This window comes from Cydia splendana, chromosome 3 (genome assembly GCF_910591565.1).
Source record: "Cydia splendana chromosome 3, ilCydSple1.2, whole genome shotgun sequence".
Taxonomy (NCBI): Eukaryota; Metazoa; Arthropoda; class Insecta; order Lepidoptera; family Tortricidae; genus Cydia; species Cydia splendana.
This window is the reverse complement of record NC_085962.1, coordinates 27,443,739-27,453,705: the sequence shown is the minus strand read 5'-3', so window position 1 is coordinate 27,453,705 and position 9,967 is coordinate 27,443,739. Positions and strand designations below refer to the sequence as shown.

Here is a 9,967-nt window from a genome sequence, read left to right as displayed (position 1 = left end):
AAATATATTCTAAGACGCAATGTATTACGAATTTTGTTATGTTTAAGGCGTGAAAAGCAACGTCAATCACAATGATATGGCGCCAGATGGCGTCCATTGAAGATAATATTTATTTTGTATGAAAAATAGGGAGTCTAAATACTTCATAATTTTTAAAAGTTGTTGAACAAAAGTGTCACCGTTTGAGAAGTACAATCTATGTTTTAATTATTTGCTCGTGTTACAGGCCACACCCGGTATATACATTATAAACACTTGCTTCATCTAGCCTTTGAACTTGATGCAAAGTTAAACTTGCTCGCCTGCGAGGTTTATATATGTTGAGCGGTAGGTAACTTACGTGAAGTACTCCTCCGCTGGTAACCGCCGCAGGGTCACGTTTGATGGTAACGCACTGGTATTGGCGGCAGTGGTGTTTGTCTGGTTCAAGCATTCCCTTAGATCCAGTCCTTCACAGCGGTCCGCATATGAATACCAATCTAAAATAAAAAAGGCATTATTATGTAAAGTTTACTTACTCACAATTTTCTCTACAAGTGTCGTTACAGTACAAATTGAGGTCAATTATTGGTGAGCCGTGGCAAAATGCCGGGACAACGCGAGGAAGATGATGGCAAAAATGGTCCTTGAAGTTGATAATCGTGTTTCGTGACACCGTTTTATTGTACCACCGCCCACACGGAAACTGGAATCAGCGTGTAACTAGTCATCTGGTGTAGATATTATATACTCCACCACTCTAGCAGCCGCGGCGGTATAATGCAGGCGCGACACATACAGTGCCACACTGGGTGTAGCAATCTGCAAGCCGGAGTTAGGCGGCGCGGCGGTATCACACTGTCTTACGAGGCGCCGTAAGTAACACAGTGGCTCCGTAATAGGCCATAAGTCTAGGAAACCCATAGCAAAGACATATCTAACTTCGTATAAGACGAATAAAGTCTAAGGAAAAAACGTGCCTCGGAATTGAAGCAAAAGTCATTCTCGAATAGATGGCGCACACACCTTTAGCCTATCCTCGGCTAGATGGCGTGACGACACCGTTTCATATTTAACAATTTTAACACATAGATATTAGTGAATGAACATGGATCAAAATGATATAAAAATAATAAAATCATTTATCCATATATATACATTTTTGATAACTTTATACGTTTTCATTTTGAGTTTTAGTCGTGTGTCGATAGATGGCAGTAAATTTACAGTGACTACAAAATTTACAATGACAGGACCCCTCTATACTATCTATTCTTTTTGCCCATAGTGACTTGGGTAAAGATTCGTTTCTAAATTATTTAAGTAGATCACAAATTTTCGGACCTTCAAAGTGAGGATATCGACCACGCGTAATTAGCGTTAGCAGTGACACGGTCAAGTGAAAGTTTGTTTACGGCACATATTTCGAAATTCTTTATCAATAATTCGAAATTTTTTTTATTAATAGCATGTTATTCATTTAAAAAGATCAAATAGCTTGGGGTCTACGTTACCTCTTAATATTACCAACTTATTTAATCCTTAGAGTATTCACGGTAGCTTTCAAACGTGTGGGGCCACTTGGGGCCAATGGCAGTATATACGTCGTATTGTCCATATAGCGTAGTTATGGGATCATTATATTTTGCTTGCTTTGACGTGCACTACTGAAGGCTAGAAGCCCTCTACGAATTTCGTAGCACCCGCTACGAAATTAAGTTGTTGTTTAGCAATCTTGAATTATAATTTGTAACGATTTTTGTTTCTTTTCAGGTACTTTTTTTCATTGCACTTTTTCGAGGATGCATATATTTGAATTGTGGTGCGCTACCGATGGTTCATATATGGATAGGGCACGCAATATTCTCCAAATACTTGTGCATCAGCTACCAGACCAGAAGAGGCTGAAAACGTTAATGTTAGCAGTCTACATATTTCCCTTAATAGTTTAAGTAGAAGTCTATCACCATTTTGGAAGAATGAGACTTGAAATAGGGATAAAGTTATTGCTAAATATCATGAGTGGTTAAATAATGTAGAAGCCGTAGACTTATACCGGGTGTGGCCTGTAACATGAGCAAAAAATTTAACTGTAGGCTGTACTCCTCATACTGACCAACATTTGTTCAGCGACTTTTAAAAATAACTTGTGGTTTCATTTTTAGTACACTTTAAAGTTTATTCTAAGACGCAATGTATTGCGAATTTTGTTATGTTTAAGGCGTGACAAGCAACGTCAATCACAATGATATGGCGTGGCGATGGCGTCCATTGAAGATAATATTTTTGTATGAAAAATAGCGAGTCTAAATACTTCATAATTTTTTAAAGTTGTTGAACAAAAGTGTCACCGTTTGAGGAGTACAATCTATGTTTTAATTATTTGCTCGTGTTACAGGCCTCACCCGGTATATAGGTACGACCTCTTCAACAGCAAGTGTTTTAGTGTTAGTGTGATAATTCTTCAAAATTAAGCGACCAAAAAAGACTAACGGCGCGATTCGGGAAATGTATTAGACATTCACTAGATATGAAATAGTAACGATATGTGACGTTCCACGGCAAAAGGTACCCTATGGCGGTTAGTGCTTACGCTATTATTAACGCCGCTCCAATATGATTGCGGCCATAAGGTACCTTTTGTCGTCACATATCGTTACTATTTCATATCTAGTGAATGTCTAATTCATTTCCCGAATCGCGCCGTAAGACTCGCGCAGTAACCGAACCAAACGTAAAAGATTAGCTGAACTTTCACAAATTGATATTCTGCCTTAAACTCTTTAGTTGATATTCCAACCGACAGTATTCGGAGTGAGGTGAATGTGGGTGAGGTTTTATCTTTATTAATGGAGGCAAACTTAACAAAGCATCAATATGAGTTCAAACAAAATATTATTAATAGCAAAAATAATCCAGTATTACTATCATAATATGTATATGCAAAAATATTGCAAGCGAAAAAACGATCAGCGGAGGGCGATATTGGAACATCTAAAGATGGAAATACGGCACGCAGTTTTTGAAGTGAAAACTTCTTTAGCGGCGCTGAGCACTTTTTGAGGTGGGGAAAAAATGATAAACTCGGTTCAGCGTATCGCGTAACGTAACGCTGACGTAATGTGTCACGAACAATGTTATTCACCAAAGAACTTTAGTCATAACGTATCATAATCAGGTCAATTATTTAAAACTGGACTTTTATATTAAGCAATAAAGCTCAATGTTCTAATCTTGTACGGGCTGAAATACGTGGATCTCAGGACAGTTACATTCTAACTTTATATCACTCCAATATAATTCAATAACGCTACATCTACAGGGATAGAGTTTTCATACTGCAGAAGAGGGCTGTTAGAATGTTGTCTGGGGTGCCGCCATTCACTCCAACAAAAGAGTATTTCCGGGAATTAAAAATTCTAACAGTGCCCTGTTTATACATTTTTGAGGTAGCAAAATATATGTTTAAGCACAAGAGTGTTTTTGTTATGCGTCGACCTGATCAAAGGCAAACAGATCGCGATATTAAATCTGTCCTTGTCAGGCTCGTAAAATCATCCAACTCGCTGGGGGTAGTTGGCATTAAAATTTATAACAGCCTGAGCCGTGAAATAAAAGAGGCGGCTTCTTATGAGCTATTTGTTAAAAAGTTGAAAGAATTTTTGATTGACCAGGCTTTTTTCACGGTAAAAGAATTTTATTGTAAATTTAATGTAAAATGAGTCTAGTAATATTTTTTGACATTTGTATTTTTTAATTTTTAATTTTTTGTTAGTTTTATTGACATTTGTATACCTATACCACTATTTTTGACATTGTATATATTATGTATTCTGACATTTGTATATATTCCTTTTTAATTTGTGTGGATTATGTATTTTTAATTTTATTGTGTACCTATTGTATATTTTGACATGTGTTTTTTGACATTAAAGATATTGAATTGAATTGAATTCTTGATGAAAACGCTAATAAAAGTGAACTCTAGTACCGGTGAATAAAACTCAAAATATCATGACCAAATATATTTAGATGCGAGGTCTGCAAGGTAACTTTACAATTTCTATTCGAATTTTAAACAATTAACGCTACAAATTTAAGTTCACTGGCCAGCAATTTCGGAACTAAAGTTTTTCAATAGAAAGGAGGATGGGTCAATTATACATAGTGCTGCAGACATTTTGGACTAGTCATTGAGTTTTCACTTCTGTCGGCACTCCCGGAGTGCAATCCGTTATATTTTTTTTAGTTCTGCTCTTTCATCTTAGATAACTGGCTTTAAAAAAGAGCTTATTGATAGATGTGGCACAATTATAAAGTGTATTTATTCCGGGTACAAAATAAATTCCGAGAAATATAAGGATTATGCATTAGAAACGGCCCGGAAACTTATGGAAGAATATGGATGCAGTGAACGCATATTATGGATGGTACTATATGCCAGCTTCTGTTCATAAAGTCCTCATTCATGGGGCTACAGTGATTGACCACGTGATGTTAGTAATAGGAGAGCTTTCAGAAGAAGCTGCTGAGTCCACAAATAAAAATATTAAGCAGTTCAGGCTTAATAATACTCGCACCAAGACGAATACGGATCTCTTAAATCGTCTCTTAGTAAATTCGGACCCTATTATGATTACGGGCCTTAGGAAACTACGCAAAAAGAAAAAAACAACCGTTGTCACAATATGCACTTTGTTTATTAGATGTTTAAAGTACATTTTAGGTTAATTTTAAGTATTCGTTAGTCTAAATTATTTTTTTAATGTGACTGAGAAGTGATGTGAAATATTTTGTGTTGCATAATTTGGACGATATTTGTATTTCTGTAAATATATAAGTTCTAATATTAAATACAGATTTTTTACATTATAATTAATACGAAATATTGGTATTATTATATTATTGAAAAATATGTTGTACAGTAAAACCTGGATAATTGCAATTTCAAGGGACCGGCATTTTTTTGTCAATTAACCAGGTTTTTCATTTAAGCAGGTCGTGCCAATTAACGAGGTTCAAAAATTCGTTGTGTCAATTATAGAGGTTTTCATTAATAGAGGTTGCGTTCTGACAAATTTCTTTTATGGAGGTGCAAATAACCATTGAAAGTAGATTTACAAGCTTACTTTCTGGGTTTCTGGTCTATGACTTGCACTTTTATACTACATTAATTACTACTTTATTTTCTTATTAATCATTTGGGTTTAAAAAATTCCCTTGAATTGTAGAAGAAAGTTTTATTGGAATGTAAAAAGCATACTTTGTTTTTGATTTAATCAAAACTATTTCACCTACCTACCTATTTGGCTGTGATAGATATTAGATACCCAATAAATAAATTGAATTCTGGATGAAGATTTAAAATAAAATGATCATTGCTATTAAAATATTGTTTCTGCTGTCTACAACTACATTATTTCAATTACAGAGGTAATCAATAAGTCCCGTTTCAATAATAGAGGTAATAAGAAGAGCTAAAATAACGGATTTTTTTAGCACAGTGTCAATTATAGAGGTCTTAGTTGCGATGTGGTCAATTACAGAGGCAAAATAACGAAAAGCACTAAAATCTAAATTGCAATTATAGAGGTTCCAAACTTTCAATTATAGAGGCATTTTGGTCTCGAGGGACCGGGACCGGACCTTTCGTTGCAATTATTAAGGTTTTCCATTTATCCAGGTGCCAATTAACCAGGTTTCACTGTAATATATTTGTTCTACTCCCGTACTTTTATTTGTCATTTAAAGGGTCGTGCACACGCCTTTAAAACCCTACCTTATAGTTGTCAAGACAAGTCTTTAGTCTATTCCCCAAAAAAGAATTTTTGCATACACGCAGTATCTTTTTGACGATTTTACGATACTTCGTGTAATGACCACTTAAAAAATATTGAATGAAATACAGTGTTGCCAACCTTATTTTAAATGTCATCTCTGACAAACAAGTGAACCATAGACATTTTTTTTTTATTTTACGATGTGCTCACTTTGAAGGTCCGAAAATTAATGATCTACTTAAATAATTTAAAAACTATATATAGTCTCAGGTAGTACCTACACGTCACGGTACAATAGTACAATATTTTAGTAAATAACTCTTTAGTACAATGTCGTGACCGGCGAATAAAATAGGAGAGCGGCGTGCTTAATGCCTCAATCCTTGTCTAATATTATATTGACAGTTAGGCCCACTTGCACCATTCCACTAACCCGGGGTTAACCGGTTAAACCTGGAGTTGCCATGGTTACCAGTACAATTTGACACTAAGTTAACTCTTTAATCGCTTAACCCCGGGTTATTGGGATGGTCCAAGTGGGCCTTAGAAATATATTAAACGACTATAGGATAGGTACTTACTTTTCGAACTCCAATCGGCGACAGATATAATTAAGACGTAGTGTAGTATGCCCGCTACCCGGGTAACGTCACACAGCATTACTATTCCGGTAATTACCGGCATGCTGTATCCAATGCCACCCAGTAGCGGGCAGAATGTATTGTAGGCCCCTACGGGGCCGAGCTGGCTATATTGGCCCATAGAAAACTCGATGAACATAAGCGGCAGGCCCACTACGATGACTATCACCACATACGCCATCCCGAATCCACCTGGAAATAAAAATCATTGTTAATTTTCAAAATCATCAAACAACAACAACAACATCATTACCTAATTAATTGTTAATTTCAGCGAGTTGTGATGTTCGATTTAAGATGAATAACCTACCACCTAATTTATGTACCACATTTTTGGCAAACAATAGTTATTTGTTTTACAAAATTTTTCACCACACCAACCTGAAGCAAATATTAAATGTAAAATATCAAACAAAATCAAACCAAATCAAATCCAAATAATGTCATTAAATATTTATCATCCAAAATCATCATTTAAAAGTCAATTCTACCAGCAAACATAAGAAAACAACTCAAAATTTGTATTTGATTACTTTGCCTCCCATGTGAATAAAATGCAACTTTGCTATCAGTTTTTGAAGTGCAAAGTAAGCCTTTCCGTGCTGGAGTGGTGAAAACGATATTTTTATTTCTATTTCTATTTAATTAGGGCCTGGCCCCAATTTCACCACGGTGACAGGTGCGACAATTGTAAAACCACTGTTGCCGACGTCACAGGCATCCATGGGCTACGGTTACCACTTACCATCGGGCGGGCCGTATTCCTGTTTGCCACCATCATTGTATTATTAAAAAAAACTTTATTATATCGGAAAAAAACAGATATTTCTTTTGCGAAGTTTCTGACAATTGTCAAGATTTAGAAGAATTGTAGGTAATTCTTGACAGGTAATGAGTTATATGTCGGAATTTCGTGACAATTGTAGTGTTTCTTGTGACAAATGTCATAAACTTAGCAAGAGAAATATCTGTTTTTGTCCGATATTATAAAGTTTTTTTTTAATAAAACAATGATGGTGGCAAACAGGAATACGGCCCGTCCGATGGTAAGCGGTAACCGTACCCCATGGATGCCTGTGACGTCAGCAACAGTGATGTTTTACAATTGTCGCACCTGTCACCGTGGTGAAATTGGAGCCTGGACCTTGCCTGGACGATCCTCTGCAAAATAAACTATTTCAGAAATTAAATCGAGATCGATCGCCTAACAGGCCAATACAATTAGTCGATGAAGTCAAAAGTAAGAAGTAAAATACTATAATTATTAATAAGTATCACATAGACCTAAAGTTGAGGAATCAGTGGGAGTGAACGGATAACTGGCGGGACTACAACATTAAATAATATACATTTATAAATGTAATAATATACACTCATATTTTATGTGTGCAGATTTTGCATTAAATAGTACCTACGCAAAGGTGGTTCTATAGAGTGGTTATGATAAGAACTCGCTACATCAGAACCACTACCACCAGTTTTGACATTGACAGATACACTCGCGTCTAAGTAACTTACTTTCTATGCATCTCGCTCGTACTCGCATATTAGTGCAAGCGAGATGTATAGAAAGTAATTTACGTAGACGCGAGCGTATCTGTCAATGTAAAAACTGGTGGTAGCCGTATAGGTATAGCTTTTGTACATACCTCGCAATTGAATCCGCAAAACCGTAGCAGTAGCACATTAGGGTTGACGCATATATACGTATTTACTAAGTCAAATACAAAAACTATGTTTTAAATTAATTATTTAAGATCTGTTTGCGTGTGGATACGCTAAATAAGGTATTTACATCCTTATGCTATGCACACATCATTACGTTATAAGTAGGTAGAATTTATTTTTGACTTCAAATTAAGAGTAAACAAATTGTAATTAAATAAACAAAAATTTAAAGAAGTAATTTAATAATTCACTTTCCAGAGACACAAATTTAACTTTAAAATTGAAAAAATGGTGGCTATGTTATCATGAGCCATGATGATGATTCATGACTTATGTATATGTACCTAGTATACGTTTTGTGTTATAATAGCTAAGGGGCCCACTGATTAACAGTTCGCTGGACGGTATCGGCCTGTCAGTCGTTCGGAACTGTTAAAAATTTTGTTCTAACTTATTTTATTTCTTAAAGAAAAAAAGACACAGTATTTTAATTACACAAAAGGATAAAACAAAGGCTTTTACTAAAAGATCGTCAACATAACATTAATATTAAAAACATAAAAGAATATAAAATTAATAAATAAAACAATGGCACATCAAAAAAACAAAATGTCAATGTAAGTAGGTATACTTAGCTAGGACCAACCTAGATATTGTCGTAATGTCTGAACAAGAATACCAAAAAAACTATATTTTCAAAAAATACTAAGTTATAAATAACTTAATAAGATTTTCAAATCAAAAATAAAACAAAAATACATATATTAAATGTCAACGTTCTTAATAATCTTAATAGCTAAAAATATTAATGGCAATGTCAAAATTCATATCAAATTAAATGTCACAATAATAAAATAGGTATAAGTAGATATAAAATGTTGATCCTGGAGCAGTGGCGCGAAATCCCAAAAGTGGCACGAGAAATTTCAGACAAAAAATATTAATTTTCATACGAATTTCAACAAAAACCATAATTTTTCCTATGAATTTTATATACTATGGAATTATAGGGGGGTATGAGTATCCCCTCGTGGAAAAGAGGCACGAAAAATTTAAGACAAAAAAAACATTAATTTTCATATGACTATGATTTAAAACTTTTTTTTTGTAGTTCCTATCTATAACAAAGCGGCCAAGTGCGAGTCGGACTCGCCCATGAAGGATTTCGTACCAGCAAGTACATAACATAATAAAATTGCGGTTTACGACTTATGACGATTAAAAAAAAGACCACTTTCTAGATCTCGTTCAAACCAATTTTCGGTGGAAGTGTGCATGGTAATGTACATTATATATCTTTTTAGTTATACCATTCTCTTATTTTAGAAGTTACAGGGGGGGGGGGGGGGACACACATTTTACCACTTTGGAAGTGTCTCTCGCGCAAACTATTCAGTTTACAAAAAAATCATATGAGATCAATATCATTTTTGAAGACCTATCCATAGATACCCCACTTTTTTTTTCTATTTTTGTGTCAAAATCTTAATGCGGTTCACAGAATACATCTTCTTAGGAAGTTTCAACCGTATAGTTCTTATAGTTTCGGAAAAAAGTGGCTGTGACATACGGACGGACAGACAGACGGACAGACAGACAGACATGACGTATCTATAAGGGTTCCGTTTTTTGCCATTTGGCTACGGAACCCTAAAAACTACCTGTTAGTTTTATATTATTAATTTATACCTTTTTTAATATAAGACAGAAGAGTTCAATAAACATCCGAAAACTAAGGATGGATTTGATGGACATCCATATGTTTGCAAATCATGTCGCTAAAAACCGGGCAAGTGCGAGTCGGACTCGCGCACGAAGGGTGCCGTACCATAATGCAAAAAAAAACGGAAAAAAAAAGAAAAAAAAACGGTCACCCATCCAAGTACTGACCACGCCCGA

The 9,967-nt window shown here is 35.1% G+C and overlaps 1 long non-coding RNA gene across 1 annotated transcript in view; it reads right to left on the bottom strand.

Moving 5' to 3' along the window:
- Positions 1-9,526: 9,526 nt before the first annotated feature.
- Positions 9,527-9,967, bottom strand: part of LOC134789404 (uncharacterized) — an 81,567-nt gene continuing 81,126 nt past the window's right edge. Inside the window, exon 3 of the long non-coding RNA XR_010144050.1 lies at positions 9,527-9,729. This is a non-coding gene — a long non-coding RNA (uncharacterized LOC134789404). The remainder of the gene's footprint in view (positions 9,730-9,967) is intronic.